The 7,869-nt window shown below is 41.7% G+C and overlaps 1 non-coding gene across 1 annotated transcript; it reads left to right on the top strand.

Annotated features, from left to right (window-relative positions):
• The first annotated feature begins 7,492 nt into the window (after positions 1-7,492).
• On the top strand, positions 7,493-7,564 carry TRNAQ-CUG (transfer RNA glutamine (anticodon CUG)). The gene has a single exon. It is a non-coding gene; the product is annotated as a tRNA-Gln (tRNA).
• The last annotated feature ends 305 nt before the right edge of the window (positions 7,565-7,869 follow it).

Raw genomic sequence — 7,869 nt, 5'->3', positions numbered from 1 at the left:
AATTTTTGTATTTTTAGTAGAGACAGGGTTTCACCATATTGGCCAGGCTGGTCTCGAACTCTTGAACTCATGATCCACCCACCTCCACCTCCCAAAGTGCTGAGATCAGACATGTGAATGACTGCGCCAGGTCAAAAGCAGTGCACATTATCTTAGCAAGCTAATGCAGAAACAGGAAACCAAACACTGAAGTTTTTATCGTTTCTTAAAGGCCAAGTGTGAACTATTGTGACAGCTTAGTCTGAGAGTTCCAGATACATAGCATGTTTTTTGCCCATTTGCTGGGTCTTTCCTCTCACATCCTAAGTGCTGAAAGACACATGTGGCAGCGAAAGAGAATTTCTTGAGCTTGCCACAGTGGTGGAGGCATATAGGTCATGATTGGCCACCACTAGAGTACAGGCACAAAATCTGGTCGCTTCTCTCACATGAAACAAAAGGCATCTACCACTGATGTTGGAGCAAGGAACCCTTCCAACCCTGGCCTATAGCTGGCCCCAGGTATAGGCCAGCTGCTGAGGTAGAGTTAGACACAAAAGCTGTCTATACTGGACAAGGGAAGACTTGCAATCAATCATTTGAGTTGGTTGCAGACCCTCTCCTTTAATGAGGAAAAACTGTGATGTGGGCACAAAGTTCCAACATCCAGAAAGATTGGCCTTGTCCTTAAGGATATTATGTTGATTGGATTTCTCTCAACCTCCTTCAGTTGTGTTTAGCATTATTAAAATTAAGTGACATTCACTTGGATGAAGTAGTAATAAAAACAAGCTGTGAGAATTTCTAGTGATTTTTGATCCCAAGCCTTGTATCACTGTTGGGCTTTCATGTGTGTACTTGAAAACAAAACATGTACAATTGTTGCACTGGTTTGAAGATTTTAATGGTGAAAGCAACCTAATCAGTTATCAGTACCACATCGAGAAACCAACCTTGGAAATATGTGATTATGCTCTTTTAAAATAGCTGAAAAGAAAGCTGGGTGTGGTGGCTCATTCTTATAATTTAGCACTTTGGGAGGCTGAGTCAGGCAGATTACTGAAGGACAGGAGTTCAAGGCCTGGCCAACATGGCAAAACATCTTTACTAAAAACACAAAAATCAGCTGGGCATGGTGGTACACAGCTGTAATTCCAGTTACTCACGAGGCTGAGGCAGGAGAATCCTTTGAACCTGGAACTTGAAGGCAGAGGTTGCAGTGAGCTGAGATCCTGCCACTGTACCCCAACCTGGGTGACAGAGGGAGATTCTGTCTCAAAATAAATAAATAAAATAGCCAAAAAAACCTGACTGTGTGTTTATTCTCACTTTGTTCTTGTTTTGTTGTATAATATTTAAATAAAAGGAGATTATTTATCCTCATACTGAATTTCCAAAACTGATATTTGCATTTAGTATTTTGTTAAATGATGGAGAGAAAATTTAATTGTCTTACTTTGAAAAGTTTGGTATAGGTTCTGTCACATTTTTGATGCTTTCGGTCACAGTTCTGTCATTAGAATGCTGGCAATTAGTTACATGCAAGGAGTATCCTAACCACTTTAATACGATAGTTTGAAGTGCTGCAGGCAGTAACTACTGGACAGCAGATCATAGTGTTTTTATCGGTGACACGTTAGAGAGAAATAGAACTTTCTGCAGTACAAATGTCCTATTAACTAATCCTTATGCTATTAGCTTACAGGGCTTTGTCTCCTGGGTCTCAAAAAGGCAGCTTCTCCTGCTAAATCCTGAATATTGACACCAATTAATGCCTTGTCTTCAGACTCTGGGGAAGATGACAAACAAAATGAACTGCTTTCACAAGACACAGAACCAGAAATTGAAACCATTCAATCCCTTTAGGCCCAACAATCCCACATGTCCCGTTTTCCACCTCATGCCCCCTCTTCCTCTAGACAGAAGAGGTGGGCACGTGAGAATTGTAAGGCTGGAGTTTGAGGGATAAGTTTAGTTCAGAGACTTTCTTTTCTTTCCCTTTCTTTCTTTTCTTTTCTTTCTTTTTTCTTTTTTTTTTTTTTTTTTTTTTTTTTGTATTTTTGGTAGACACAATGTTTCACCATATTGCCCAGGCTAGACTCAAACTCCTAAGTTCAAGTGATCCACGCACTCTGGCCTCTCAAATTCAGAGATTTTCTATAAATTAGACATTACAGTCAGGAGCACACTGATGCAAGGCCAACATCTGGGCTCATGTATTGCAATATCAGGGTTTTCTAGAGCATTTATCTACTCCTTAATACAAAACTATAAAAGGTTATGAAAGGTTTTTGGAACTCTTACCTCATGGTCAAACTGACTTTTTTTTTTAGTGCCTCCTTATAATCTTTTTACCAAAGGTATATTTTACTTTTCTTATACACCTTGCACATAAACTGTTTCTTTAATAGTACTCAGGAGGCCTTATTTACTTTTAAATTATACAACTTTGTTTGCATAAAATTTTTTTATAACTTTTTTTATTTCACGACTTCCGCAGACAATTTTTCAACATGTCTCAACTTTCTGACTTATTACAAACACTTTTTTCTTTAAACAACCAGTTAATTTATTTCAGGACAAGAATTTACCACATAACTTTTTGTTTGTATAAATTCTGCTTCCCCCTTTTTTTCCCTTTTTTAAAGTGAACTTTCTTTATGTCTTTGGATAGACTGTCTAAGGCCACAAGATTAGAAGTTACCATAATACATGTTACACTGTTAACTTTTAGCAAACTTCACTTTTGTTGAAAACCTTGTAAGTTTGGGATTTCAATTGTCCTTTGCTATTAATAAGACCTTGTTTAGTCTAAATTAACTTAGAATTGGTATAGATGGCCTCTTTTTCTCTCTGATGGTCTTTACTTGCCTCTGCCAGCTGCTTATGCTGCTGTTCTCTTAACTACTGCGGGCAGGGAAAGGGGGTCTAAAAAAAGCTGTAACTGTCCATGTACGGAAACTGGTCTGGGTGCCTTGGCTTAGAGGTTACCTTATGCCATACCTTTGAAACAAGGGACCTGTCCAGGCTTCCTTCTGATGGCCAACCTACATCTAATGCTGGCCAGTCTATTTCACATAAAGTTCTAAGTTTTTCTGGAGTCATAGTGACTCCATAGTCTCCATTGAATCCTTTCTTGAAATTTTTTAACATAGTTCCTAGTGGGGTGGGCTTATTTGTGCCTGACCCATGTTTCTTCAAGACAAAACACCACGCTCACACCACACGCCACACACCACAAAACAAAAAACAGGTAAAAAGGGCACACACACACTTCTGCAGTTTACACCAAACCAAAATCAAAACCAAAATCAGAGTATCCAGAAATCCAAGCCAGGTCAAAACCAAAACCAAAGTATCAGGCAATCTAAGTCAAGTCAAAAACAAAAACCAAAGTGCCGGTACAGGCACACTGTGGGTGATCAGGCCACGCTTCCACTCAAATGGAGTAGGCAAGTTCCCAAGACCAGTCCTGTCAAGCAATTTAAACCAAGTCAAAACCAAATCCAAAGTGCCAATAAAGGCACGCTGTGGGTGATCAGGCCACGCTTCTACTCAGATGGAATGGGCAAGTCCCCAAGACCAGTCCTGTCAAGCAATTCAAACCAAGTCAAAACCAAAACCAAACTGCTAATAAAGGCACGCCGTGGTTCCACTCAAATGGAGTGGGCAAGTTCCAAAGACTAGTCTTACCAAGTTTCAGATGTCCGGACTCCAAGTGCCAGTTCCTTCCCGGTGTTCAGCCACTGTGTTAATCCTCCGCGGGGGCCTGCTACGCATTGCTCTGGCAAGGCGTTCCATCGGGGCAATTGCCTACCCCGAAGCGCACTTTGGATCATGTCACTCAGGCTGGCGGAAGTCTCCCGCAGAGACGCTGCACAGCGCAGGCTTAAGCCGCCTAAGGGGCTGCCTTGGCAGTCTGTCAGTCACCTTGCTTCCCAGTCAGGGAACCAAGAAATGTAGCAGGATGAGTCGCAAACAAAACCTCTCAGACACAGAGTTGTAGAAGGAAGGGCTTTATTCAGCTGGGAGCATCGGCAAGCTACTGCCTTAAAATCCGAGCTCTGGTCAAACTGATTATAATTAAACTTGTGTATAAGATTTTATTAAAATTAGCTTTAACATTTTAATACACCACACAAAGGTAAAATTTGGTTTTCTCTTTTGATCAAAATGTTTGTGTAGTATTAATAATAGATAAAATATTTTTGTTTACTTTCAAAGTAAACTGCAGGGCAAAAGAAGGAAGGGGAGAGACAGATACACATGGCCTCATGTTGTCTTCATTAGCTCTTACTGTTTAGAAAACTCAGCCTCTTTTCTAGCAAAGGGTGAACATTTTTGTTTTATCATTTTGGCTAAATGATTGACTATTCTAAGGTGACCTGTGATCCTATCTTGTGATGTCAAGTGTCTCAAAACTTTGATATCTGGCAAACTTTCTAAGAGTAAAGTTTCTAAATTCAACCCTTTGGGCCTCAAATTAACTTTTTGGATATTAGGTTCTTGAAGTCCAAGAGAGATATATTAGGCTTCTTAGACTTATTTGTTATGTAGAATTATGCAAGAAGCATTGTCATATCTGAGGTGGTGTTTCACTTCCTTTGGGTTCTATTGACACAGATGTGTTGTTAATGTGTGTTCCAGGATTGTATGAGATTCCTAGAGTTCTGCTATGCTGTCAGTAATAATTATGATTATTATGTTAAATTGTTGTGTGCCACAGAAACAACCAAATTCCCTTGTCAATTGTATCTATAACTATGGCTGTCTTAAGGCTTTTGTCATCCACAATTGTTGTTTTGCTTTGATTCTTCTTAAAAAGTGACTTATAATCAGTTACATTCCAGGCGTTGCTTCTTTGGGGAAGTCCATGAAAAGGACTCTTGGATGCAGGACTCTTCTGATAACTTTGGAGATTGTGCCACTGAAGTAAAGAGAAAATTTCCAGGGCACTAATAGAAAGACGGATGTGTTCATAGAGATTGCTAGCCCAATGTGACGCAGAGCAGGAGTTGATTGCATGGATTGAACTAATAGAGGACTGAAATAAGTTTTTATGGCCTTTGTTTGTTTCAAACATTGTTGATTCTTCAGAGTCTGGAGAACTTGTTTCCTTTTGAGCTATTTATAGACTGCAACAATTGAGTAGAATAGTCTTCTAAATAGAATTTGAGGCATATTTTTCTCTCTCTGCCGAATTTCTACAGAATTTGTAAACTGAATATTCTTAACTCATGACAATGTGTTTGTTTGCATGAGTTCAATAAGATTCTGTTTTCTTTTATAATGGGACACAAGTGGAGGAACTGGTAATTTTCCCAGGGCTTTGCCTGAAATGGTGTTGTGAAATATTCCAGCAAAGCATATTAAGGAGAGCCTATATGAACAAGGATTCTTGCTGCACTTTGTGTGGGTAATCAGGCCAAGTATATGGGACTGAAGCTTCTTTAGGTTGGTCCTGCTGTGTTTTGTCTTTAGTGGAAATGGGGAACTGGAGAGAGGAAGATTGTGTTTCAGGAGAAACTACGGTATTAGATGAATGTTTGATTCCTGGGTGGCCATGCAGTCACCCATGGTGTGAAGCTGCTCAGGATGCCCCTCCTCCACATGATGCAGCCAGAAAGATGGATGATCAGATTCCCCATGATTGAGGAACTGACAAATAGAAAGTGGGGACTGAAATCAACCCAAGAGTCCCACAGACAGTGTTTTTGGATAGACATAGAAATGGACCCTTCTGGTCTTAAAGCTTGAAACTTACATTTGTTTTATCTGAGTTCCTTCCTCAGCAAAGGCCTCTCAGGCCTCTCAAAAAGCATCACAGACCTGAAACTCAGGAGATCACAGCCTCCAGACAATGAGATGCCAGACCCCTCACTCATCATGAGTGCTTCCTCACCCTTCCCTAGTTCCTCTTTTCCCACCCACAGTTACCTTTCTTCCCTGCTACATAACCCCTCACTTCAGTTGATCAGGGAGATTGATTTGAAACTGATCTTCCATCTCCTCAGCTGCAGCACCCAATTAAAGCCTTCTTCCTCAGCAATACTCAATGTCTCAGTGATTGGCTTTCTGTGAGCTTAGTAGCAGGGCCTAGACCGAACTCCTGGGCTTTCAGTAGCAATACATGTACACTTTTAAAGACTGTAATTAATGGGTCATGATATATTGACAAATTGTAATGGTATCAACTTGGCCAATTCTGAGAAAGTACACTGTGCTTCAATATCAGGGCCCTGCTCCTGACCTCGACAGTATATGGCTGATTTTGAGTCATAGTAGGAGAGTATGGCCTGGTTTGAGTGTTTTATAGAAATGTAAACATGGCTGATTGCTTTTATTTTAAATCCAACAAATCTCCATTTCTGGTGAGAAAATTTTGTTAAAACCAACCAACCAACGAAACATAGAAGAATATGAATAAAAAAATAAAGGATTCCCTGCTTCTCAATCTCACTTGATTGCTGTCTTCTATTATATGCTACAGGGAGGAAGGGGGCAAAGTGCCCAGGAAGTCCCATGTCCTGTTTTGACAATCATCTGGCCTCATTGGGCAAATGGAAAAGAGGGAAAGCATCAAGAAAATAACAGAAATTTTGCAGATATTTCATCTCCGTGCTGGGTGCGGTGGCTCACACCTGTAATCTGAGCACTTCGGGAGGCCAAGGCAGGCAAATCACTTGAGGTCAAGAGTTCAAAACCAGCCTGGCCAACATGGCGAAACCTCATCTCTACTAAACATACAAAAATTAGCTGGACATGGTGGCCCACACTTGTAATCCCAGCCACTGGGGATTACAATCACTTGAACCCGACAGATGGAGGTTGCAGTGAGGGGAGATTGCCCACTGCCACTGCACTGCACTCCAGCCTGAGCAACAGAAGGAGACTCTATCTCAATGAAAAGAAAGATGAAAAGAAAGAAAGAGAAGGAAGGAAGGAAAGAAAGAAAGACAAAGAAAGAAAGGAAGGAAGGAAGGAAAGAAAGAGAGAAATTTCATCTCGGCACAGGAAACTCTGACCGAGGGAGGCTTTAAGGAAAGAAAAGAAAGAAAGAAAGACAGAAAGAGAGACAAAGAAAGAAAAAAGAAAGAAAGAAAGAAAGAAGGAAAGAAAAAGGGAGGGAGGGAAAGGAAAGAAGGAAGGAAGGAAGGAAGGAAGGAAGGAAGGAAGGAAGGAAGGAAGGAAGGAAGGAAGGAAGGAATGAATTTCACCTCAAAACAGGACCCAGACTGTGTCGGTCCTGAAGCCTCTGTGACCGAGGCTTCAAGGGCTCTTCTCTGGCCCTAAATCCACAGTGGATTTTGCCTTATTTTCCGAGGTGCACATGAAATGATAGAAGTCGATCAAAGGAGAGGGCAGAGAGAAAGCAAGAGGGCTGGGTCCTTCCTGCAGGTCCACCTTCCTCAGGTATTGCTTGTGGGATCAAAAGAAATGCCTTGACATGGGTGGGTGGGAACTACTGATACTTATTAGGAATCCACACACCTGCAGAAAACTTGCATTATGAGGTTCCATGGTGTAATGGTAAGCACTCTGGACTCTGAATCCAGCCATCTGAGTTCGAGTCTCGGTGGAACCTTTCTGTGTAACTGGGACGATAATGCCGTCTTTTACTCCCTAAATGGAATGGGGATTCCGCTGACGTTCTTCAGAAGCTCTGCGCTGCGGGCCTCCGTGTCCCTTCTACTCCCGCTGTCTCAACCCCGCGATGTCCCCAGCGCTGTTCGTCCCCTCTTCGTCTCCCTCTTCGATGTTCCGGGTCCCAGAAACCGGGTTATCACAGTGGCCCGGATCATAGGGAAATTGCCAAATCATCCAGCTGGGATCACCGAGCCTGCAGGGTCCCCTTCCTGGGCGAGCCTCCTGGCCCCGTGCTATCGGAGG

This window comes from Pan troglodytes, chromosome 1, assembly GCF_028858775.2.
Source record: "Pan troglodytes isolate AG18354 chromosome 1, NHGRI_mPanTro3-v2.0_pri, whole genome shotgun sequence".
In the NCBI taxonomy this organism is placed as follows: Eukaryota; Metazoa; Chordata; class Mammalia; order Primates; family Hominidae; genus Pan; species Pan troglodytes.
Note: the sequence above shows the minus strand (reverse complement) of the source record. Positions and strands in the feature narration are given on the sequence as shown.